At 44.5% G+C, this 27,372-nt stretch overlaps 1 pseudogene; it reads left to right on the forward strand.

The window, feature by feature from the left end:
• The first annotated feature begins 1,225 nt into the window (after positions 1–1,225).
• Positions 1,226–27,372, forward strand: part of LOC147985305 (uncharacterized) — a 56,967-nt pseudogene continuing 30,820 nt past the window's right edge.

Here is a 27,372-nt window from a genome sequence, read left to right on the forward strand (position 1 = left end):
TGCTACTGTTACAATCACTACAAAAAAAACATTACTTTTGCTGTCTTTACTTTGTTACCGTTATCACCACTATCATATTACTTTCTACTAAACACTTTGCTGCAGATACTAAGTTTCCAGGTGTGGTTGAATTGACAACTTAGCTGCTAATACTTGAGAATATTCTTTGGCTCCCCTTGTGTCGAATCAACAAATTTGGGTTGAATACTATACCCTCGAAAACTGTTGCGATCCCCTATACTTGTGGGTTATCAAGTTACACCAATGAAGAGTGCTCACCGCTTTGGGATCAAGGGCAAGCTAGCTCCTCGCTATATTGGCCCATTCACTATTCTCGAAAGGCGTGGAAAAGTGGCATATCAACTGGAGCTTCCACCGAACCTTTCCCAGGTTCACGATGTGTTCCACGTGTCACAGCTCCACCGTTGCTTCCAGGATTCAATCCGAGCAGTGGATCATGAAGTGCTTGAATTACAATAGGACCTCTCCTATAAAGTGAATCCGGTCCGCATTCTCAACCAAGCTGAACACTGCACACGTCACAAAGCGATCAAGTTCCTCAAGGTCCAATGGTCGCATCACTCTGAAGATGAAGCCACTTGGGAACACAAGGACCGCCTGCGTGATGAATACCCCACACTGTTTCCTTCTACCTCCTAAATCTCGGGACGAGATTTCTTGTAGTGGAGGAGTTTTGTAACGCCCGGATAATCATGCTACAGTAATCCCGCGTTAATGATGCCACGTCACCTCGGTTACTGTTGCTAATCTATCGTTAGTTCGAAACCGATTCAAATTCAAATTCAAAATAAAGTCAAATAATAAAAGTTTTCAAAAATTAAAACAAAAATGTTCAGAGCATGCCAAAAATGGCATAGGTAATTATAGTGCAGCAAACACCTTTTTAGAAATTGCCTAAATACATTAAAATGAAATAAAACAGAAATGTAAATAAATAAGGAAAAGAAAATACAAAAAAAAAGAAAACAAAACAAACAAAAGAAAAACTAAAAAGAAAACCCCTGATGGGCCTTGGCCCAGTTGGCCAACCAGACCAACCAGGCCGGCCCAGCTGGCCACTCCCGCCCCCACTCCCTTATCCCCTCTCCCCCGTAACCCTAGCCTCCAACCGCCCCACTTCCCCCACTCCCTCGTTCCCTCCCCCTCCCGATCCGATCTGGATCGGGGGCTCGACCCACACTATGCCCCACCGCCTTGGACAACTATGCCGTCGCCGTGTGCCGCACCAACACCGTCGGAACGCCACCTCGCCATCCTCCTCCTCAACACCATGCCGCAGCCGCTCGCCTCCTCGTCGTCTGGTCGTCCCCGTCGACCTCCCCGAGCCCCGCTGCCCTTGACCCTGCGCCTCGCGGTGAGGCCCCCGGCCTCTCCACCTCTGTCCCCGTCCCCATCGACCTGCACGCACTACGGCGCCACGCCCCTAATCGGTCGCTGCGGCCGTGTCTGCACTGCCGCGCCCACGCGTCCTCCCGCACGCGCTCACCCCGCGCTCGTTCACGCTCCCGCGCGCCCACAGCCGCGACCGTGTCACCCCGCTTCGCCCAGCCTCCCGTGGCCTCTTCCCCCCGCCTCGCCCCGCACTGCCAGCCGCCTCGCCTCCACTCGCGGCACCCCCTGTCGCCGCCCCGTGCACGTGACGCCCCTTGATGCGCACGCCTCCCCTCGCCTGCAACTTCAGATGCTGCCGCCGCTGCTCCTCCCTCTCGCGCCGGCCTTGTCCACAAACTGCGCTGCTGCAACTGCCTCGTTCGCCGGCCGCGCCTCCCTGCTGCTGCGAGCGCCTACATCAGCGCCCCCCCTGCTCACCCGCGTCGCGCTGACCCTCACGCCGTCGCCTCGCACCCGCAGCCGCTGGCCGCAGGAGTTCCCTGTCGCTCGCCGCCCGCCGCCACTCGTGGCCTCCTCCACGCCCCTGTGTGTGTCTGTTCGGGCGATGCCATGCTTGGGTTTGCCCGTTAGCGCTCGCCCGTCGCACGGTAGCCCGCACCAGTTAAGCCCCTGGCCCAATGACAGTCGGAGCCTACCCAGAACGATTTAATAAAAAAGGAATTTAAATAAATAAATAAATAATAAAAATATTAATTAATTAATTAATTAACTTAATTAATTCTTTTTAAATTAACTAATTTAGATTAATTAACCTAATAACTAGTTAACCTAATTAACTAATGTTAATTAGTCAAACGGTCACTGACAGGTGGGACCCACATGTCAGGTAGACCAGGTCAACTGCTGACGTCATGCTGAAGTCAGCATGCACTGTTCTGGATAATGTTAAATTAAATTAATTAAATAAATGCTAAAATTGATTTAAATCTTTTAAAATTAATATAAAATAAACCGTAGCTCGGATGGAAAAACTTTGTACATGAAAGTTGCTCAGAACGACGAGACGAATCCGGATACGCATCCCGTTCGTCCGCCACACATCCCTAGCATAGAGAACATGCAACTTTCCCCCTCCGGTTCATCTGTCCGAAAACGCGAAACCCCCGGGGATATTTTCCCGGATGTTTCCCCCCTTCACCGGTACCACCTCATACCGTGTTAGGGCGCCCCTAGCACCGCTACTTGTCATGTCATGCATCGCTATGCATCTGTTTTCTTAATATTTATTGTTTCTTCCCCCTCTTCTCTCGCTAGACACCGAGACCGACGCCGCTGCTACCCAGTAAGACTATGGTGTTGACGACCCCTCTCTCTTGCCAGAGCAACCAGGCAAGCCCCCCCCCCTTGATCACCAGATATCGCCTACTCTTCTCTCTACTGCTTGCATTAGAGTAGTGTAGCATGTTACTACTTTCCGTTAATCCTATTCCTCTACATAGCATGTCATTGCTGCTACAACTCTTGATACCTTACCTGCAATCCTAAATGCTTAGTATAGGATGCTAGTTTATCATCAGTGGCCCTACATTCTTGTCTGGCTGCCATGCTATACTATCAGGCCGTGATCACGTCAGGTGTTGATCACGGGTATATACTATACCTACTACACATGATATATGTTGTGACTAAAGTCGGGTCGGCTCGTTGAGTACCCGCGGTTGATTCATGAATTGGGGGCTGGAAGGACATACTTCCCCGACGGCCCTCTGTGTGGATCTTTGTGGCGGAGCGACAGGGCAGGTTGAGACCACCCAGGTGAGAGGTGGGCCTGGCCCTAGTCGACGTTCGCGGTTACTTCAAGATAACACGCTTAACGAGATCTTGGTATTTGATCTGACTCTGGCTACTGTCCTATACGCACTAACCAACAACGCGGGAATAGTTATGGGCACTCGACATCGTGGTATCAGCCGAAGCCTTCGTGACGTCAGCGACTGAGCGGCGCGCGCCGGGTTGGACCGCGTAACGTAACTTCCTTTGTAATGGAGGTTGCTAGGTCTGCTCACCGGCCGCCCTCGCAATGTGCAGGTGTGCAATGGGCGATGGGCCAAGACCCCTGTGCCATAGGATTTAGACCGACGTGCTGACCTCTCTGTTGTGCCTAGGTAGGGTTGCGACGTGTTGATCTTCCGAGGCCGGGCAAGACCCACAAAAGTGTTTCCGGACAAAGGGGATCAAGCGTGTTGGGAAATGTGGTGCACCCCTGTAGGGAAGTTAATCTATTCGAATAGCCGTGATCTTCGGTAACAGGACGACTTGGAGTTGTACCTTGACCTTATGACAACTAGAACCGGATTCTTAATAAAACACACACTTCCAAGTGCCAGATACAACCGGTGATCGCTCTCTCACAGGGCGACGAGGGGAGGATCATCAGTTAGGATTATTGCTATGCGATGTTACTTGGTGAACTTACCATCCACTCTCTTCCCCTGCTGCAAGATGGAGGTTACCAGAAGCATAGTCTTCAAAAGGACTAGCTATCCCCCTCTTATTCCGGCATTCTGCAGTTCAATCCACATATGATACCCCTTTTCCATTTGATACCAATGCATACATATGTAGTGTAGTTCCTTGCTTGCGAGTACTTTGGATGAGTACTCATGGTTGCTTTGCTCCCTCTTTTCCCCCTTTCTATACCCAATTGCTGCGACCAGACGATGGAGCCTAGGAGCCAGACGCCACTGTCGATGACGACTACTACTACTCGGGAGGTGCCTACTACTACGTGCAGCCCGCTGACGACGACCAAGAGTAGTTTAGGAGGATCCCAGGCAGGAGGCATGCGCCTCTTTCGATCTGTATCCCAATTTGTGCTAGCCTTCTTAAGGAAAACTTGTTTAACTTATGTCTGTACTCAGATATTGTTGCTTCTGCTGACTCATCTATGATCGAGCTCTTGTATTCAAGCCCTCGAGGCCCCTGGCTTGTAATATGATGCTTGTATGACTTATTTTATTTGTAGAGTTGTGTTGTGATATCTTCTCGTGAGTCCCTGATCTTGATCATACACGTTTGCGTGTATGATTAGTGTACGATCAAATCGGGGGCATCACAGCTGCTGTGCTGCATCATCCCTTCCTCTTTGGGGAAATACCGACGTAGTTTTAAGCCGCATCAATAGGAATTTCTAGCGCCGTTGCCAGGGAGGATCTCCAACATATACCAGGTTCCTAATCACAAATATCATCTCCTCGCAATTTACATTATTTTCCATTTGCCTCTTGTTTTCCTCTCCCCCACTTCACAAAAATTTGCCATTTTATTCGCCTCTCTTTTTCGTTCGCCGTTTTCTTGCAGGATCTGCTTTTGAGTGCAATCATGTTGTGTTGCGTAGTCACCATGACTCAAGAGAACACCAACTTGTGTGATTTCTCAAATACCAACAACAATGATTTTATCGGCACTCGATTGCTCCTCCCGCCACTAGTGTGGAGTCTTGTGATATTAATACTGCTTTGCTGAATCATGTTATGAAAGATCAATTTTTCGGTACTCCTAGTGAGGATGCCACATCCCATCTTAATACCTTCGTGGAATTATGCGATATGAAAAAGAAAAAAGATGTGGACAATGATGTGGTGAAGATGAAATTATTTAAGTTTTCTTTGTGTGATTCTGCAAAAAAATGGTTCTCTTCTTTGCCTTGCAATAGTATCGATTCCTGGAAAAAGTGCAAAGATGCTTTTATCACTAAGTACTTTCCTCCCGCAAAAATTATTTCCCTTAGAACCCAGATCATGAATTTCAAGAAACTTGAACATGATAATGTTGCACAATCTTGGGAAAGGATGAAAACGATGCTAAGGAATTGCCCAACTCATGGGTTAAATCTTTGGATGACCATACAAATTTTTTATGCGGGGTTGAATTTTGTTTCTCGTAATCTTTTAGATTCCGCCGCGGGTGGGACTTTTATGGAAATTACTTTGGGTGAAGCCACCAAATTGCTTGATAATATTATGGAAAATTGTTCGCAATGGCATACTGAAAGAGCTCCTAGTAGTAAAAAAGTTAATTCGGTTGAAGAAATTTCTTCTTTGAGTGAAAAAGTTGATGCTCTTATGAAATTGGTTGCTAGTAAAAGTGCTCCTATTGATTTTAATGATATGCCTTTGTCTACTTTGATTGAAAAAAATAGTGATGCCATAGATGTGAATTTTATCTCTCGAAACAATTTCAATAACAATGCTTATAGAGGAAATCTTAATCCTAAGCCTTTTCCTAGTAATTCCCCTAATAATTATGGTAATTCCTATGGAAATAAATCATATAATAATAGTAGGAACACCTTTGATCATGAGAATAATATTAAATAATTTATCAATACGCAAAAAGTTTTCAACATTTCCATAGAAGAAAAGTTGAGTAAGATTGATGATTTGTCTAGAAGTGTTGATAGAATTGCTCATGATGTGAAAAATCTCAAGATGAAAATTTTTGTGCCTAAAGTAGATGAATCAATTAAAGCTCTTTATGTTTCTATGGATGAAAGTAAGAAAAGAACATCTATGCTTAGAGCTAAAAGAGAATTTTTAGAAAAAGCATTTTCTAGTGATTTCTTTCGGAAAAGTGATGAAGATCTTAAAATGATTGGTGTTTCTTATATTGATTCCATTTTTAGTAAAGTTAAGATTGATGAAAAAGGGACTGTAGAAGAGTCTACTTTAGGTAGAAGGCGTCCCAATATTTCGGAGGGTGAAAATCTTGTTGAGAAAATTGATGAAAGTGGGTTTGAAGAGGTCAAAACTTTAGCTAGTGATGTGCCCGCTCTTTTGGATTACAAAGACTTTAATTATGATAGTTTCTCTTAGATTTATTGTATTTCTTTGTTGCAATCCATGATAAATTCACTAGAACAAGAGTTAGGCCACCTTATGAATTAATCATGAGGGCATCTTATGGATCTCGAAACAAAGATGACAAAACTTAGATCCTTGCTTTATGCCTAGCTAAGGGCATAAAACTATAGCGCTTGTTGGGAGGCAACCCAATGAATAAAATTTATTTTTTCTTTTTTCTTCCTGTTCTTGAGTGTTTGCACAATTATGCTAATATTATGATTGTGTTTTTTGTGTTTTAATTAGTGTTTGTGCCAAGTAAAGCCTTTAGTATCTTCTTGGGTGATAGTTGTTTAATCTTGCTGAAAAAATAGAAACTTTTGCCCTCACGAAAACAATTCTAATTTCTAACCATAGAGCAATAAAATGCCAATTATTTTTTCCTTAGATTAATATACAAATTTCTCAGTCCGTCCTAATGTTTCAGAATTTTTGGAGTTACAGAAGTATTCAAAATAGTCAGGTTTCTACAGACTGTTCTGTTTTGACAGATTCTGTTTTCTTTGCGTTGTGTGCTTATTTTGATGGCTCTATGGTTTTCTTTGATGAGTTTTTGCCGTAGAAAAGTTGGAATACAGTAGATATAATGCAAAAACAAAATATGAATTGGTTTACTATAGTACTTATAGTAGTGATTTATTTTCTTATACTAACAGATCTCACGAAGGTTTTTGTTGAGTTTTGTGTCATTGAAGTTTTCAAGTTTTGGGTTATCTTACGATGGATGAAGGAATAAGGAGTAAGAAGAGCCTAAGCTTGGGTATGCCCCATCATCCCAAGATATTATCCAAAAATTAGCAAACAACTAAGATTGGGGATGCCCCCGAGTGGCATCCCCTCTTTCTTCTAACGACCATCAGTATTTTACTCGAAGCTATATTTTTATTCGTCACATACTATGTGTTTTGCTTGGAGCGTCTTGTATGATATGAGTCTTTGGTTGTTTTATTTCGTGTTTTAAGTCTTGATCCCTTGCTGGACACACTTATTTGAGAGAGCCAAAATTATGTCATGACTTGTTATAATTGCTCTCTATGCTTCACTTAAACTTTTATGAGCTATGGACTTGCTCTAGTGCTTCACTTATATCTTTTTGAGCACGGTGTGCTTTAGTATTTTTGAAGAAATGCTCTCTTGCTTCACTTAGATTTATTTGAGAGTTAGTAAATTTTCCAAGAAATTCTCTCTTTCTTCACTTAAATCAATTTGAGAGAAAGAAAGAAAAAATATGCTCATGATCTTCACTTATATTTATTTGAGCTTATCAAAAGCAACATATTAAAATTAGTTCCAAAGTGATAGATATCCAAGAAGGATATAATAAAAACTTTCATGAAGATCATTGGACAAAATAAACTTGATTCTTAGTAATAGTTTTGAGATGTGATGATGTGATATGTGAGTTATGTCGATGAGTAATTATGCTTTGGAAAGAATATTGGTGTTAAGGTTTGTGATTCCCTATGCAAGCACGGAAGTCAATAATTATGCAATGAAATTATATCCTGCTTGTGGTGCATTATTCGGTGTTAATTATGCTTAATGCTCGCTTATGAGATTATTCATTTCTTGGTTGGTCGCTTCTCAATCTTTTGCTAGCCTTCATTTTGCACTAAGTACGATCTCTACTTGTGCATCCAAAAAGCTTTAAACCAGTTTTGCCACATGAGTCCACTATATCTACCTATATGCGGTATTCTTTTTCCGTTCTAAGCAAATTTTTTTGTGTCATCTCCAATTTTCAAAATAAACTTCTTTTTTGTGTGTTTGTTTCGCTCACGGAGCGGTGAGGGTGGCTAATATTTTCCTTGCTAGATGTGTTATTCTCAAGATGAGTATTTATTCACTTCTCATTGCACGAGAGTAAGGCAAAGGTATTAGGCATGCCCAGTCCCGAAATGAAAAATGAATTTACTTTATGTTGTCAAATAATAAATTCCTTGGAAAGTGTTGGTATGGAAGGCACCCGTGGATATGGTTAGCCATGGAAAGTGAAAGTATGGTGGAAAATGGAATAAACTTTATTTTCTATTTGGGAACCGCCTATGATATATTTAGCATGGAAAGTGTTGGGAACTCTAAGTCGTTTTCGTTGGGGGGAAGGATACACCTCCCAAAATGTTTTTATCTCTAAGTTTTTCGCTTTCAGCTCTGGCACCTCTACAAATCTCTACTTCCCTCTGCGAAGGGCCTTTCCTTTAATTTATGCAATTTTTATTTTTGAATTTGAGTCTCCATCTTCTCTTATAAAACCACCAACTAGGAGGCAATATGATCGTACTTGAGTATTGGTTGTAGCTAATATGCGAGTGTGTGTCATGAATGGATCAATGGTTGAGCATGGTGGGCTAGGGATAACTTATTTTAGCGTTGATATTCTGAAAGACATGGTTGCTTGTTGATATGCTTGAGTATTTAAATTATCATGTCAAAATGATACTATTTCTTTGAACAATATAAAAGTCCAAATGTCCACGCTATAAAGAAAAGAAATATGATGTGACATGATAGGCAGCATTCCACATCAAAATTCCGTTTTCATCACTTACCTACTCGAGGACGAGTAGGAGTTAAGCTTGGGGATGCTCATACGTCTCCAACGTATCTATAATCTTTTATTGTACCATGCTGCTATATTATCAATCTCGGATGTTTTATAACCATTTTATAGTTATTGTATATCATTTTTTGGTACTAACCTATTGACATAGTGCCAAGTGCCAGTTGTTGTTTTTTGCATGTTTTTTACATCGCAAGAAATCAATACCAAACGGAGTCCAAATGCAGCGAAACTTTACGGATATATTTTATGGACAAGAAGACACCTAATGGGCCAAGGCAAACCCTGGGGGGTGCTCCGAGGAGATCACAACCCACCAGGGCGCGCCAGGAGGCCCAGGCGCGTCCTGGTGGGTTGTGCCCACCTCGGGTGCCCCCGACCACCTCTTTGCTCTATAAATAAACCAATATTCCCAAAATCCTAGGGGAGTCGATGAAATATTGATCCAGCCACCGCAGAGTCCCGAACCACCAGATCCAATCTAGACACCATCTCGGATGGGGTTCACCACCACCATTGGTGCCTATCCGATGATGCGTGAGTAGTTCTTTGTAGACCTTCGGGTTCCTAGTTAGTAGCTAGATGGCTTACTCTCTCTCTCTCTCTCTCTGAAATTATCAATACAATGGTCTCTTGGAGATCCATATGATGTAACTCTTTTGCGGTGTGTCTGTTGGGATCGATGAACTTGGAGTTTATGATCAGATCTATCTTTCTATATCCATGAAAGTATTTGAGTTTCTTTGATCTCTTTTATGCATGATCTCTTATAGCCTTGTATTTCTTCTCCGGTATTTGGGTTTCGTTTGGCCAACTTGATCTATTTATCTTGCAATGGGAAGAGGTGCTTTGTAGTGGGTTCGATCTTACGGTGCTTGATCCCAGTGACAGAAGGGAACCGACACATATGTATCGTTGCTACTAAGGATAAAATGATGGTGTCTATCTCTACATATGGGATCAATCCTCAAACAATTGCACAATTAGGATCTGATTAATATGTGGGTTTTGGGAAGTAGATGAGGTAGAACCTATTACCTGTTTTATTACCAACCCTTGGGAGTTACTTCTATGTTTGCTTATTATGCCATGCTATGCTAGTAGACGTGGATTGGGAGAGTGTATCCATGACATATGTGAGATTGATAAATTAATGGTTTATTTAAGGTGGCAACTTAAACACACATCTGGGTGGATTGAGGCACCTAGGTATTCCAGTGATTGCCTGTTTTTCTTTATGGACCGCCACCCAGGCTCAAAGGGATCATGAGATTTATTCATACTAGAAACTTCCGTGTGCAGCCACAATCTACTATGGGCTCTAGCATAGTCGATTAAGCCGTGCGAACTCTTACAGTGGTAGACTAGCAGATGTAGGGGATGTAGGTTGGTACTGTCTCCCCGATCGTAAGGTGCTAGCGCTTCTGAAAGACTATGTCTCGGTCATCCGTTTCTCAAACACCATGTAGTGCGAGAATCCCAATGGAGGAGATCGAGTCTTGTGGGGAAAAGTGCGCAAACCTCTGCAGAGTGTATAAACTAATCATGGTTAGTCGTGTCCCCGGTTATGGACGTCTTGACTATCTAGTACTTGGATTATCATGTGAATCTCATCATGTTACTTTAAATTAATACTGTTGGGTTTTAATGATGATACTAAATTGGGTTTGAGAGGGTGTCTACAGTCTCAATGTTTAACAACTACCATGTTAGTTAAAAAAATTATTCTCTCCCTCTCTCCGATGATGCGTGAGTAGTTCTTCGTAGAACTTCGGGTCCGTAGTTAGTAGCTAGATGGCTTCCTCTCTCTCCCTCTCTCTCTCTCTGAATTCTCAATACAATGGTCTCTTGGAGATCCATATGATGTAACTCTCTTGCGGTGTGTTTGTTGGGATCGATGAACTTGGAGTTTATGATCAGATCTATCTTTTTATATCCATGAAAGAATTTGAGTTTCTTTGATCTCTTTTATGCATGATCTCTTATAGCCTCATATTTCTTCTCTGGTATTTGGGTTTCATTTAGCCAACTTGATCTATTTATCTTGCAATGGGAAGAGGTGCTTTGTACTGGGTTCGATCTTACGGTGCTTGATCCCAGTGACAGAAGGGAATCGACACATAGGTATCATTGCTACTAAGGATAAAACGATGGGGTCTATCTCTACATAGATAGACCTTGCCTACATCATGTCATCGTTCTTATTGCATTACTCCGTTTTTCCATGAACTTAATACATTAGATGCATGCTGGATAGCAGTCGATGTGTGGAGTAATAGTAGTAGATGCAGGCAGGAGTCGGTCAACTAATCTTGGATTTGATGCCTATCTAATGATCATTGCCTGGATATCATCATGATTATTTGAAGTTTTGTCAATTTCCCTATAGTAATTTCACTGTATAATTCATTGGAGCGACTATGTGGGACTGACTGTGTGGGATGTACTCGTGACCGGAAACAATTTCTCCGTATAATTGTATATTTTTTAGCTCTACTGTACGTATTTCCGTATTTGAGCGCTCGCCGATCGCACACGACCTCATTTTGCCGAGCGTGTGTGCTAGGAGGGCATATCCCCGATGGTTTCTGGGTCGTGTGGGAAGGACCCCCCCTATCGCCCACACTCACTTGGCGACGGTTCCAAATGCTGTTGCGAAAAGGGGTTAAAAACCATTTGTTTAGGACCGACGCGTACCAGTGAAAGGCTCTAGTGGTATCGCCGCCATGGGCTCCGCAGTGACCTACGTCCTGCCGTCCTGCTGGTCTTGGTCTTATTGCACCAATATGGAAACCTTTTCCTGATGCCTCGGGACTCCTCGCCTGCGCTTGCCCCTTTAGCACCAAAGAGGAAACCGGTACTCTGTGCCTGCTGGCGTCCGCCTGGCCTTGGTCGTCATGGCTCCGCAGTGAACCTCGCGAGGTGCCCCTTGCATAGATATCTCCACTCTTCGGGAGCCAGCCTAGTGAGGCCGCCCCTGAGGAGGTCTTGGCATCGTCCGCCTCGCGAGGCTTGGCCCCTCGCGAGGGTCTTGAGTGATTGTTGTTGAAGACGGGTCGTACCAGGACGTTGGTGGAGCCACGCCCTGGGCCGCAGGCAGGCAAGTCTGGGTACCCCCGTTCCCAGGACGCCGACAGGGCACTGCTCTAAAAATGAATAATGATGATCATCACACTTCTGTTTACTTATGACTCAAAAGAAATAAAAATTACAACTCGGTACCCATGACAAAATATGACTGTATATGAATACCTCTGGCAATGTACCAGTATGTGCAATGGTCTAGCATAGCATGTATGAAAAATGATGAACGGTGGCTGAGCCACAACTACTATGTCAGCTATATGATCATGGAAAGCAATATGACAATGAGTGCTCAAGTCATCAAACAGAAGCGGTGGAAGTTGCATGGCAATATATCTCGGGATGGCCACGGAAAAGCCATAATAGGTAGGTATGGTGGCTGTTTTGAGGTAGATATAATAATCTTATGTGTGATAGAGCATATCATATCACGGGGTTTGGATGCACCTGCGAAGTTTGCACCACGTCTCGATGTGAGACAGGGCAATGCACGGTACCATAGAGGCTAGCAAATTGCGAAAATGTAAGAGTGCGTATAATCCATGGACTCACATTAGTCATAAATAACTCATATACTTATTGCAAAAGTTTATTAGCACTTGAAGCAAAGTACTACTACGCATGCCCCTAGGGGGATAGATTGGTAGGAAAATACCATCGCTCGTCCCCGACCGCCACTCATAAGGAAGACAATCAATAATAAATCATGCTCCAACTTCATAGCATAACAAGAGACTATACGTGCATGCTTCGGGAATCACAAACCTTAACACCAATATTCTTAATAACCACAACCATTTACTAGTACCTCCCACATATTCCATCTCTATATCGCAAAACTATTGAAAGGAATCAAACATATCATATTCAGTGATCCATAGGTTTTATGTAGGATTTTATGACTAACCATGCAATTGACCAATTCCTTTTGACTCTCTAAATAGATCTAAGTGAGGCATGAGAGTTTAATTCTTTCTATAAAAGTTCATGCTCTAATAAATATAAGTTAAGCAAAAGAGCATTCTTCAAATAACGGTTTTCTATGTGAAGAGAAACAGGCAATCCAAACTTCAAATGATATGAGTGAAGCACATGAAGAATTCTATAAAGCCACACTCAAAAGATATAAGTGAAATGCAATGAGCATTCTATAAATCAAGCATGGACTATTTCATACTAGCGTGGTGCATAAATGAAAAGTGAAAACTAAATGCAAAAGACGCTCCAAGATTTGCACATATCACGCGAACGAAATGAAACCGAAAACATACCGATACTTGTTGAGGAAAGATGGGATGCCTTTCGGGGCATCCCAAGCTTAGACGCTTGAGTATCCTTGAATATTTACTTGGGGTGCCTCGGGCATCCCCAAGCTTGAGCTCTTGCCTCTCCTCCTTTGTAACATCCCAAATTTTCAATTTGGAATGTTATACATTAGATCATCACTGCATATCATATTTCTATCTGCTTTTGGCCTGATCCAGAAAATTCTACGCAACTCAAGGACCCATGGAGAGAGTTGGGGATTTCGTTATTTTCATATTTGAGTTTTCTCAAATTTTGAAAATAGGATCATTTGATTTTATTTAGTTTATCTTCAATTATTTCCATTAATAGAAATATGAGAGAGGGAATAAAATGACTTTCCCAAAATAAAGAAATATTGAGGATGTAATAAAAAATCAAATAAGATTTTATTTCGGAGTTTTGGCTAGTTTTATTTGAATTTAGGAAAAATTGCACGTTTTTCAATACTGGATTTCAGGGCTAAGAAAATGTTCATCTCGTTCTAAATATTTTATTTAGGCGGTGAAAATTTATTTTGGCATTTTTAGAATTTTATTTTATTTTCTAGAATTTTTCTTAGTTTCGGTGGATTTGTTTTTAAAAAAACCCCAAGCGCCGACTGGGCCGAAACCCAGTCGGGCCGGCCCAACCGCCCCGCACCGCCGCCTGCCTTCGCGCGCGCATGCCGCCGCCGACTCGGACGAGGAGTCCCGCCGGGACTCGTCCTCCAAGCCCCCCCCCCCTTATATACCCCGCCCCGAGCCGCCACCACCACCAACCACCAACGCCAACCCCGCAGCCCCGGGACGAGCCGCGTCGTCGCCCCGATAGCCGCGCCGCCGCTCCCGCGCCTCGCCGTCGCCGCCGCCGCCCCTCGCCGTGCCGCGCTGCCCTGCCCCGCCGCCCCGCTAGCCCGCCGCACCGCCGCCCGAGCCCCACCTCGCCGGAGCCTCGTCGGAGAGGTACCGCGCCAATCCGTCGTCGGCGGCTTTTTTTAAAACCGTCCGGTTTTTTTAGAAACCCTAGTTCATTTTTTTAGATCGGTTCGCTGGTTTTTCCCGGTTCTTATATTTAGCGGACGTTCGTCTTAACGAACAGTTTTCGCCCGTTAGTTACAGCTAACGAACGCTCGTTCATTAGTCTATTCGTCAGTTTTCTTTTTATCGGATTTTTCCGCGATTTTCTCGATAGCGATTTCTGGTCCGATTTTCGTTTCTGTTTATCTTTTTGTTCATTAGTCGGAATCAGGCGATTCAAACGCCTAGATCTTCGTCTCGAGACCCTCTTTCCGCTTAACCAACTTGTACAAGATTTTGGTACTGTAAAATTTGACCTTAGTTTAGATTAGTAAACGGATCTTGTTTCTTTCGCCGTTTGAGTTTCGTTGCTCTATTTGGTTTGATTCTTTTTGCAAACCAGAGTTCTTAAGTTGAACTTTCTGGTTAGATCTTCTTATTTGAGGTTTACCCGTGCTTCTTCGATTGTTGCTTATGTATGCTATTGTTTGTTTGTGATAGAATTCCCGGAGTGCGAAGCGTGTTATTTGGAGTCTCTAGGTTACACGGATCATCGGCAAGGCAAGTAACACTTTGATCATACCCCTTTATCACCCAGTTTTTATGCATTAGTTCCAATCCTCAAACATTGCATGGTTAGGATGTCATTAACATGTGGGTTGGGAAGTAGTTGATGAGGTAGAACCTATTGCCCTGTTACATTCAAACCCTGGGGGTTACTTCTACGCGTTGCTTATATTGCTATGCTATGCTCGTAGACGTGGTTTGGGTGAGTGAAATCTATGACAGATGTGAGAGTGTTAATTAATGTTTCAACTTAAGGTGGCAACTTAAATACACATCTGGGTGGATTGAGGCACCTGGAGTACCTAGTGTTGCATGTATTTTTTTGGAAATCCCGGAGTATCCGTGTGATCTTCCTATGGACCGCCACCCAGGCTCAGAGGGAACTGAGATTATTAATGCTAGAAACTTCCGTGTGCAGCCACAAGCTACTATGGGCTCTAGCATAGTTGATTAAGTCGTGTGAACTCTTATAGTGGTAGACTAGCAGATGTAGGGGAAAGTAGGTGTAACGGTCTACCCGATCGTAAGGTGCTAGCACTTCTGAAAGACTATGTCTCGGTTATCCGTTTCTCAAACACCATGTAGTGCGAGAATCCCAACGGAGGAGATCGAGTCTTGTGGGGAAAAGTGCACAAACCTCTGCAGAGTGTATAAACTAATCATGGTTAGCCGTGTCCACGGTTATGGACGTCTTGAGTATCTAGTACTTGGATTATCATGTGAATCTCATCATGTGACTTTAATTAATTTTGTTGGGTTTTAATGATGATGTTTAATTGGGATTGAGAGGGTGTCTACGCTCTCAATGTTTAACAACCACCATGATAGTTAAATAAAATTTATTCCTTTGCAGTAGGGAAAAACTGGCTTTACGCAAAACTGTAACCATAGAGCTTTCCACCAGCCATATATGCATGTAGTATAGCCTATTTCTGTTCACTACTCTCTATGTGTTACATTGCCAGCATATTCCATGTGCTGACCCGTTTTCGGGCTGCAACGTTCATGTTGCAGACTTTTCAGACGATGAGTAAGGAGCCTTAGGTCGTGGTTCTATACTCAGTGATGCCGTTCACTACAAAAAAAGACACATCCGTGACATTTTGGGCCGAATGAAATTTTTTTTCTGTCATATATATGACACTTCTATGACGATAATTGTGACAAAAACCGGTATCATCATAGATGTGGTGGGCTCCTACTTCTATGACAAAAAATCATGACAAAAAATGGGCTTTTTGTCCTAGGCGGGCCGGAGACGCAGCTGCATGACATTCTTTGGGCCGTCCATGACAGAAAAAACCATGGTAGAAGCGAGGGGGAGAAAAATTTCAGGGAGTTCCCGGTTACGGTGGAAGGTCGGGGGCCGAGCGATGCGCGTTTCTCTCGTACACATACGCGCGTGTGTGCGAGGCGTTGGCTCTAACTGAACCCGAGCGAGGCGTTGGGCTCTAACTGAACCCGAGCGATTGCACTGCAGGCTACGCATTACTGAACCCGAGCGATCGATCAATGGCTGTTAACTGAACCCGATCGAGCGATTCCTTTGCTACTGCTGCTAACTGAAGCCGATCGATGGGATGAACAGTGAGCGTTGCGGGGGGGGGGGGGGGGGTTGGATGAAAAGTGAGTGGTGGCGTTGCCTCTGGATGAACAGGACCCCATGGTGTGGTGGGGGGCTGGATGAACAGTAGACGGTGGAGGGGTGCCCATGGAGGGGTGGATGAACAGGACCCCGTGGTGTGGAGGGCTGGATGAAGAGTAGACGGTGGAGGGATGGTTGAACAGGACCCCATGGTGTGGAGGGCTGGATGAACAGTAGACGGTGGAGGGGTGCCCGTGGAGGGGTGGTTGAATAGGACCCGGTGGTGTGGAGGGCTGGATGAACAGTAGACGTTGGAGGGGTGGTTGAACAGTAGCCGGTGGAGTAGCGCGCGGTGGAGGCTGGATGAACAGGAGCCCGTGGAGGCTGGAGGAGGTCGACGGTGGAGATGAACAGTATCCCGTGGAGTCCCGTTTTGTGGTACGCCACACCCCTCCCGATGAACAGGACCCCCGTTTCGACCGTAGCGCTCCAACACAAGTCCGTTTCCTCCGTTTTGCGGTACGCCACACCCCTCCTGATCAACAGGACCCCCGTCTCGACCATAGGAGGTCCGTTTCCTCCGTTTTGCGGTACGCCAGACCCCTCCCAATGAACAGGATCCCGTTTCGAACGTGGCCGGTCGAACACAAGGCCGCTTCCTCCGTTCTGCGGTACGCCGGGCCTCGTTTCCATCGCCTGTTCCGTCCAAGCCCTCCCGATGAACACGACGCATTCTGTTGCCTCCGCATGAACACGACGACGATGTTGTTTCTCCGTTCCGACCCAGCAATGTACACGAGCCCTGGCCGTACGTATGCGTGAGTAGGCGTTCGAGACCCCGCCCGTATGTACACATACGTGGCCGTATTTTTCTTTCTTGCACCCTGGCCGCTGTACGTACGTGTACATGCTACGTGTGCGCCTCTACTACGACACGTGTGCGCCTCTACATCGACCAGTATGTACGTACACGTTCGCGACCAGAATGACAACGCTACGTACGCTTCGACCAGGTGGGTCCCGACTGTCAGGCACTTCCTTGCCTGCGAAGATGTAGCTGGTGGGTCCCGGCAGTCAGGGGGCGAATCGTTTTTTTTGCCCGGACGCATTTTCTTGCGTGCGAAGATGTAGCTGGTGGGTCCCAGCAGTCAGGGGGAAACGTTTTTTTCGCGAAATACAGTGGCCCGTCCGGTGGGTCCCAGCTGTTAGGTGGAGGAATCATTATTTTCCGTGTAATAAGGAGGCACTTCCTTGCTGCGGCCGTGGACCCAGCTGTCAGCCTCTCCACGTACAGTCCACGTCCGATGGAAGTCGTTCCTTGACCACGTTGGCCACGCCGCGCCAAGAGCACCAGGGCGGTGGACGACGGCGAGGCCTAGGAAGGGGACGACACGGAGGCAGGGAAGACTCGGCAGTTGTTTCCCACGCAGAGGGGAGTACGACTGTACGAGGGTTTACTGGTTCGTCTACCGTCGCCGGAGCATAAGAGCAGGTGTGGGTGATTAGAGGGATGGCTAGGCCAGCGATGGGAGTATGGTCGGGCGGTGAGGCCTGCGCGGGAGCACAACCGGCCACGAGAAGGAGGGAGCAGGCAGTCCCGCCGGCGCTTGTTTGAGCGGCTGGAGCAGGAAGAGCAGAGATTGAAGAAGCACGACGCCCGTTGGATGGATATCCAACAGTCAGTTCTTGTGCGCCAACATTTTTCTTAGAAAAGCCTCAAATTTGTGGAAAACAGCATACATCCCATCTGCCTTTATTTCTAATAATTTACAGCCCATTTATTAATTCTTAAGGTTTTTTTGGAGCCCATATTTTTTTTGTTAGCATTACAGCCTATATTGTGGCAATGGTTAAAAAATTATACGAAATTTTGCATATTTCGGTGCGGTCCGAACTGTTTTTAATCCCGAAATTTCGACTCATATTCAAACTGATTTTAAAAATAAATTCTATACCTACTAATAAAGCAAGGTGCGTTTCTTAAGTTTTTCATCCGTTCATCGTCGAAATTTATTTTTCTATCCAAGGTGGTACTAATTTTTTGTGCACACGTCTATTTTTTAGCAATTCAGAATTCTATAGTTGGCCCGCACACGGTGTGGCCCGGCAAAGCGAGCCCACTTATTTGCCTGCCTATGTAAACCGAGAAAAGTCTTTTACTTGCCCAGTGCGATAGATAGTCTGTGATCGCACAGGGCTCCCAAGACTGGGTTGGCCCGTTTTGTTTTTCCGTCCAACATTTTTTGTATTTTTACTTTATTTCGTAATTCAAAATTTTCAAAAAAGTTCAGAACTTGAATTTTTCTCAAATTTCAGATTTCTTTTTTGAGTTACAATAGTCTTCCCCTTTTTAAAAATGTTTGGAACGTTAATTTGTTTTCTTGTTCCGATTTTTTGTCAAATTCATAAATATTCAGAAAAATGTTAGGACTTTAAAAACATGTATTTAAAAAAATAGATTATTGAAATATATAATCGTTTTAGTAAAATGTTCACAGATTCAAAATAATGTCTGCGTACGTCTATTTATTTTTAGTAATATATTTTTCAAATTTATTTTTCTATCCGAGTTGCTACTAAATAATTGTGCGTACGTCTATTTTTTAGCAATCCATTATTTTATACTCGGCCAACACAGGCTGTGGCCCATCAAATCCAGCCCATATAACTGCAAAAGGCCTTTTCCTCACCTTGTGCGGTAGATAGTCGGTAATCGCACAGGGCGCCCAAGATTGGCCAGCCCCGTTTTGTTTTTCCGTCCAAATTTATTTCTATTTCTACTTCATTTCAGAATTTTAAATTTTCAAAAAAGTTTAAAACTTGAATTTTTACCAAATTTCATATTTTTTAGTTACAATATTGTCTTCCCCTTTCTAAAAATGTTTGGAACATTAATATATTTTCTCGTTCCGAATTCACAAATATTAAAAAATGTTTGGGCTTTAAAAAATAATCGATTTTTGAAATATATTATTGTTTAGTAAAATGTTCACAGATTCAAAATAATGTCTGCGTACGCCTATTTATAATTAGTAATATATTTTTAAATTTTATTTTTCTATCCGAGGTGGACTAAATTTGTATGCGTAGTCCATTTTTTTAGCAATTCAAAATTTTATACTTGGCCCGTACACGCTGTGGCCCAGCAAAGCCAGCCCACTTATGTGCCTCCCCATGTAGCCGCGAAAATCCATTTTCTCCCCCGGTGCGCTAGATAATTTGCCCTCGCACATGCCAACGAAGTCTGGGCTGGCCCGTTTTAGTTTTCCGTCCAATTTTATTTGTATTTTTACTCTATTTCACAATTCAATTTTTTTTAAGTTCAGAACTTGAATTTTTGTCAAATTTCCGATTTTTAGTTACACTATTGTCTTCCTCTTTTTAAAACTGTTTGGAACATTAATTCAGTTTCTCGTTCCGATTTTTTTTCAAATTTATAAATATTCAAAATAAATGGGCTTTAAACAACATGTATTTTAAAAAATATTCGATTTTTTTAAATATATTATTGTTTTAGTAAAATGTTCACTGGTTCAAAATAATGTCTGCGTTTGAAAACATAATTCGTAAATTTGTTTTAACATACAAAACATGTTCCGTTTTGAAAAGTCGGTCACAAATAATAAAATGTTTGGGTTTTGATGAAAGTTTCATGTCTTCATAATATTATGTTTTTTTTTCAAATTTTGGTCATGTTTTTTGCAACATGTACGGAATATTATAAACATTGTTCGTAATTAAAAAAAACATGTTTTCAAGGATATTCGGGTATTCATATTTTAAAAAAGTTAAAAAATATTTTATATCCGACGTTGCGCTTCGATTTTTGAATTATATTATCATTTTAGTAAAATGTTCGCGGATTCAGAATAATGTCTGCGTTTGAAAACATATTTGATAAATTTGTTTTGAATCTTCAAAACATGTTCCGTTTCCAAAAGTTGGTCACAAATAATAAAATGTACGGGTTTTGATAAAATGTTGATGTCTGCGCAAAATGTTGTTGTTTCAAATTTTGGTCTTGTTTTTTGCAAAAGGTACGGAATATTATAAACATTGTTTGTAATTAAAAAACACGTTTCCAAGAATATTCGATAATTCATATTTTAGAAAAGTTCAAAAAATATTTTAAATCCAATGTTGCCTTGTCTTCTTAATTATTTGCGCCAGCCATTGCTTAGCAGTAGGTGTTTGTTGTTATGGCTAGCGCCACACTGTCGGGTAAGGTCATATGTTCAATCGTTCAACACGTGATTTTTTGGATTATTACTCATGCCTTGCAAACACAGCTTATTTCGATGCCAGCGAGTGGGCTGGCCCAGACACGAACTGTTATGCGTCCCACGCGCTATTTGACGCAACAAGCATCATATAGTAGCTCCCAAGCAGCTTCCCTAAGAAAAGAAAAACATATACGTATAGATTTTGTTCCATACATTCCGTACGTAGTTCCCCATTTTTCTGATATCTCCGGGTGGACTAAACTGGACCTATCATGCATTTCTTTTTCCGTCGACGGACGAGCAACAAAACCCAAAGGGTGCAAGGGGATTGGACTATGAAAAAAAGGGTATCAGTTGGGTGGTCGCCGCCACGCTGACCAGCCCCATCACTATCAAGATCCGGCGCGTCAAAGATGACCCGTGAGAAGACCGCAGCTCCTCGCTCTGCCGCCCACCGCTGTGGAGACCGTTTTTGATGAACACATCAATTATCTCCCCCACTTCTTCTTGCAAAAAAATATCTCCCCGTTGCAACGCACGGGCATATGTGCTAGTGTAATCAATATAAAATCCAACAAATTCTCTACGCATAAAAATTAATGTAATTTAAAATCTTGAAATGAAAAAAAAAGATATTTGAAACTAATTGCCAGTTTGATGTGTTTTAAAAATGTACAACCCATTGCTCATTACTGATGGGCCATTTTCTCGGCCAGCCGAATGAAAGCTCTCCTTGTCTTGAAAGATTTGTAGCCCAACGGGCCTGACAAAGCGACTTACTTGGCAAATCACAAAAAAACTGGGTTGTGGCCGTGGACCCAGCTGTTAGCCTCTCCACGTACAGTACTCTTCCGATGAAAGTCGTTCCTTGACCACGTTGACCACGCCGCGCGGAGAGCACCACGGCGGTGGACGACGGCGAGGCCTAGGAAGAGGATGACGCGGCAGTGGAAGCCTGCGCGGAGAGGACTACGAGGGTTCACTGGTTCGGCTGCGGTGTGAGGCTGCCGTCGCCGCAGGGCCTGGCCAGCGATGGGAATAGTAGGGGGCGGTGAGGCCTCTACGGCAGCACAGCCGGCCACGGGAGGCAGGAGCATGAGGCACGACCGGCGCTGCTTTGGGTGGCTGGAGCAAGAAGACCAGAGGTTGAAGAAGCACTACGGCCATTGGATGGACATCGTACGGTCACTGAAGCTAGAATCGTTCATATTGACTAAGTTGACAAAGCCCTTCATCCCCGTCAACTTAGTAGGCCCACAAGTCAGTCTCCCAGCAAGGTGGGTCCCAGCTAGCCGGGGAGTATTCATTTTTTTGTGCGTAATAAGGGGGCACTTCCGGTGGGTCCGAGCTGACAGCGGGGGGAACGTTTTTTTCACGAAATACGGTGGCCCGTCCGGTGGGTCCCAGCAGTCAGGGGGAAACGATTTTTCGCAAAATACTGGTGGCTCGTCCGGTGGGTCCCCGCTGTCAGGTGGAGGAATAATTATTTTCCGCGTAATAGGAGGCACTTCCTTGCGGCTGCCGTGGACCCAGCTGTCAGCCTCTCCACGTATAGTACTCTTCCGATGGAAGTCGGTCGTTGACCATGTTGACCACGCCGCGCCGAGAGCACCAGGGCGGTGGACGACGGCCAGGACTAGGAAGGGGACGACTCGGAGCCGGGGAAGACGCAGCAGTGGATGCCCACGCGAAGAGGAGTACGAGAGTTCACTGGTTCGGCTGCGGTGTGAGGCTGCTGTCGCCGCAGAATAACATGGGGTGTGGGTGAGTAGAGGGATGGCCTGGCCAGCGGTGGGAGTAGTAGGGGGCGGTGAAGTCTCCGTGGCATCACAGCCGGCTGCGGGAGGCAGGAGCACGCGACACGACCGGCGCTGGTTTGGGCGGCTGGAGCAAGAAGACCAGAGGTTGAAGAAGCACTACTGCCATTGGATGAATATCGTACGGTAATAGGAGCTAGAATCGTTCATATTGACTAAGTTGACAAAGCCCTCCGTCCCCGTCAACTTGGTAGGCCCACAAGTCAGCCTCCCACTATGTTGGGTTCCAGCTGGCAGGGGGAATATTCATTTTTTTTGTGCGTAATAAGGAGGCACTTCCTTGCGTGCGAAGATAGCTGTTGGGTCTGACATGTCAGCGGGGGGCACTTTATTTCGCGAAATACAGAGGCCCTTCCGGCGGGTCCCAGATGTCAGGTGGAGGAATCATTATTTTGCACGTAATAAGGAGGCATTTCCTTGTGTGCGGCCATGGACCCAGCTGTCAGCCTCTCCACGCACAGTCTACTTCCGATGGTGTCGTTCGTTGACCACGTTGACCATGCCGCGCCGAGTGCATCCAAGGTGGTGGACGACGGCGAGGCCCCGGACAGCAACGAGCCGGAGATGGGAAGACGCGGGAGTAGAGTCGCAGACAGAGAGCATTTTGTTATAAATATATTTAAATAATAAGTGATATTATTACATTCGTCCTTAAATTTATAGTCTTACCAAGCTTTATATAATAACATATAAAATAATTGTTTTTAGAAAAACAGGGAGCATTTTCCCGGTTCCATTGTTGAGAACGAAACCACAACATATTCTGATACAGCAGCTCAAAGAGTAGTTCGAAAGCAAAAGTAGAAAAGCTACAAACTAGGGAGGTGGATGAACAAGTTCTCTGAATAACACAAATCACCCGAGCGGTGCCAAAGGCAGAGCGGATAGAGCACTCAAATGACACAAGGAGGGTCCAGCGAAGTCTTCATGGTCTTCAGCCGAGGGGCCGTGTCAGCCTACGGTGATCAGTAAGCAAGCGGAGACACCGGGCTGGAAGGCATAGCATGGTGGATGTCCCTCTTTTTCGGCGCCACGTGCCCATCATCTTCATCAGAGATCTTGAGACGAGCCCACGGGTCCAGCCCCAGAGCAGGTCGAGCCTTGTTCAGACACAAGTGATCGCCAACGGTTTCTGGAGGGATCTTGTTAGGGTTTCCATGAAGCTCATCAACGTGTCCTTGTCCGATCCGGAGGAGAGAATCGCCCAGTTCCTCACCATGTTCCTGATCAACCTCAAGACCTGCGGAATGGAAATCCAGAAGGTGTTACTGAAAATCATAGCATTTCTATATTTCCAGAGGCACCAAAGGACAGCTGAGCTAACAGTGTTTAAAACTGAGCACTTTTTGGTAGCAATCCAGAATCTGGCAACAGATTTGAAGGATGAGCCAGTCTGACTAGAGAAATATTCCTCAATGTGGGCCCAGAGATGTTTAGCAACTATAGATTCAAAAAATAGGTGAGAACAAGACTTTTGTTCCAAGCAGTAAATAAAATTAAGGGGTTTGATGATGTGTCTCTTCCTAAGGTTATCCCTAGTCATCAATTTGTTTTTGGAGAGAGGCCAAAGAAATACATGAATTTTAGGGGGAACTCTCAATTTCCAGACAGCAGGGATAAACACGGGTTGAACTCCTCTAAAGTTGATAACATGATAGAGGGAGCTGGAGGAATACTTCCCCTTATTGTCCAGCTGCCAAATCAGGGCATTTGGCTCGACAGTAAAGGTAATGCTTTTGGCAATTTCCTCGAACTGGAACCATTGTTTCATGAGACTATCATTAAAGTTCCTTCTAAAAGAGAGTTTTAGGCATTGACCGTCCCAAACTTCATTGACACTTTTGTTAAGCTCATTGCGGACAGAGTAAATAGGCCAAAATTGGACTGCTAGGGGGGATGTGCCAAACCAAGTATCTTCCGAGAACCTGGTTTTGCTCCCATCCCCTATGTTCCATCTGTAGCCAAATTTCACAACATGCATAATAGATTTTAATCCTTTCCAGAATCTAGAGGTCTTAGGGTTGGAGGAAAGGACAAAAATATTAGGTTTATTTCCTAGGTATTTATGGGCAATAAGAAACTTCCAGGGTTTCAGGTCTTCCTCACAGAATCTTTTAATCCAAGACCCTAGAAGACAGATGTTAATTTCTTGGAGGTTAGGTATGCCTAGGCCTCCAAAATCTTTTTTCATAGAGACTAGGGCCCAATTAGCAAGGTGTAGCTTCCTATTTCCCTCAAAATCATTCCACAAGCAATGAGACATCTGAGAATTGATGAGGTTCACTGCCCATTTAGGGAACTTGAAGAAGGAGAGGAGATACACTGGAATGCTAGCCAAACAAGCTTGTATGAGGATCAATCTACCTCTGTAAGAGAGAAGTTTGCCCCTCCACCCAGCAATCCTTTTAATGATTTTATCCAGAAGAGGTTGGATATCCTCTCTCCTCAGTTTATCATAGTGGAGAGGGATACCTAGGTACTTAATGGGGAAGTTACCTTTATTACAGACTAGAATAGAGAGGAAGTCAGCTAACTCCTGATCATCCATGTTGATAGGGATGAGTTCACTTTTAGAGTAGTTGATTCTCATGCCCGAGACTTGTTCAAACCAGGTTAGAACAGTTTTCAGATTGCTAGCATGTGTGGAGTCATTGTCTAAGAAAAGGATGGTATCATCTGCATATTGAAGGTAGATGATGCCACCAGGGCAGACCTCAGGACAGAGCCTGCAATCAGACTATGATCAGCAGCTTTGCTCAGCATTTTAGTAAGAACGTCCACTACTAAATTAAACAAAAGCGGGGAGATGGGGTCACCTTGCCTAAGGCCTTTACCAACAAGGAAAAAAATCACTTTCACAGTTATTTAACTTGACCCCAACAGACCCCCCATGAGTAAGTTGCTGGATCCAACTCTCCTCTATGAAAGGCTTGGAAAAGATCTAAGAGATCATTTTTCACCAAGTCCCAAAATGCTGGTAAAATAAGAAGGGAATTCCATCAGGACCAGGAGCCCTATTAGGATAAGAGCTAAAAATGGTTTCCTTCACCTATGTGTCTGAAAAAGGGGCTTCTAGCAGCTCATTTTCAGCAGGAGAGACTTTTTCAGAAGCAGAGAAAAAATTGTTTTGTAGAGAGAACCCAGAAGGATTTTCTTTCTTAAACAGGTCTTTGTAGAAGTCACTAGCCACTTTCAGCATCTCATCTACCTCAGTAACAGGGCCATTAGAGCCATCAAGGGAGTGAATGAGGGTTTTTCTCCTCCTCTGGTTAGCTACTGCATGGAAGTAAGCAGTATTTCTATCACCCTCCTTAATGTTCCTATCTCTAGACCTTTGTTTGGCTTTGATTTCTTCTTGAAGCCAAATTTTCTTGAGCTCTCCATGGACAAAGTTTAATCTATTAGTTTCAGCCTTAGAGAGATTAGTGGTTTCTGCCTTAATATCTAGAGAATCAAACTTAAGGAGCAGAAGCCTTTTGTATCTTCTAAGATTAGCTTCCTCATTGGAGTTTCACCCTTTGGTAGTTCTCACAAATCTCCCGATTTTGATCTGCCAATTTTCTAGGGGGCAGCTGCTCCTAGTAGGCTCATTCCAGATTTTTCTGACTAGCTCAGTAAAATCTTCTCTAAGCAACCACCACTTTTCAAATTTAAAACTATTGCTCTTTGGAGTTTGGTTAAGACCAGAGTCCCAGAGCAAAGGAGTGTGGTCACTACCACATCTGGGCAGAGCTCTACAACTAGAAAGAGGAAAAAACTATCTAATTCTGTGTTATAGAAAATTCTGTCAATGGTGGACATAATCCTGGAGCAGCACTTCCAACATATCTAGCAGAACTGTGGGTTTTCCTTCTGACAGGGCAATTCTCAACTTTATGGATAACCATTTTGTAGATAAAACAACTCTTGGGCTTGACACATTTATCCAAATGATGCCCTGGTTCCCCACAGTTGTAGCAGATCACCTCAGAGTATGCCATAAGGCCCGAAGCAGGGGCAGGAGTAGTTTTCTGGATGTCATGTCTCTTCTTTTGCTGATTCTTGCCTTGAGATTTTCCACTGATCTGAGAGTCAGAACCACCAGCAGATTGATCTTGGGCAATTACAGGAGCCTGCCCAGATTGTGCCCCCATTTGGGGCGGAGGTGGGCCGTACCATTGCACAACCGGCGCTCCCCCCATTGTGATAGGGGAAATTCATCGGAGTTCCTGGTTCCTTCTCATCCTCCGGCCAGATGTTGTCTATCAGGAAGCATAAATATCCACCAGACAGCTCAATTGAAGCAGATTGCAAGCCTAATTTTAATCTTCTGCGGGTTTGGGGGAGAGGTAAGGTAGGGGATCCACCTGCTCCGGCTCCGGTGGCGTGCTGGTGGGCAGGAGTCCAGTCAAGCATTCCCATCTCGCAGCACAACATGGATCTCCTGAATTCACTTCTCCTTTCGCCCATCGAACGAACGCAATCGGCGGCTCACTGGGATGGGGCATCCTGTGCTTCTTCGAGAAATCTCCTTCGAAGTAGATCCCCAGGCGCTAGATTTAGCAGCTCCCAATCCACATGATCCTTGCACATCCGAGCATACCTGCTCGAGTGAGCAAACGGATTCGATCCCTCCTTGGCTTCCTTCCTCGCAGCCTCCTCCTCTGCTTCCCTCCATTCGCGCATGCACTGGGTCTAGGAGAGAGCGTCGTCGCGGATCCGCATCGCCCGCTCCCTCCATCTCCTCCCTTGAGTCTCCTGCAGCACCGCCGGCGCGACGGAGTCGAGCGGCTGGAGCATCCGCGGGAAGGCTTTGTAGACATGTGGGAGATGCATCTTGTACATCTGCCTGTCTTCCAGCCATTCCCCCGTGGATATGGCCGGCGACTCCATGGGGCGCGCGAGCGGACTTGCTGAGGGGGGCAGGCGCGCCCGGAGTCAGGAGGCGGGGGGTGGCGGCGAGATCTATGGTGGCGGCGAGGGTGGAGGTGGTGGCGGGG

Source organism: Triticum urartu, chromosome 2A, assembly GCF_056163025.1.
Source record: "Triticum urartu cultivar PI428250 chromosome 2A, HENAU_Tu73, whole genome shotgun sequence".
NCBI classification, from domain to species: Eukaryota; Viridiplantae; Streptophyta; class Magnoliopsida; order Poales; family Poaceae; genus Triticum; species Triticum urartu.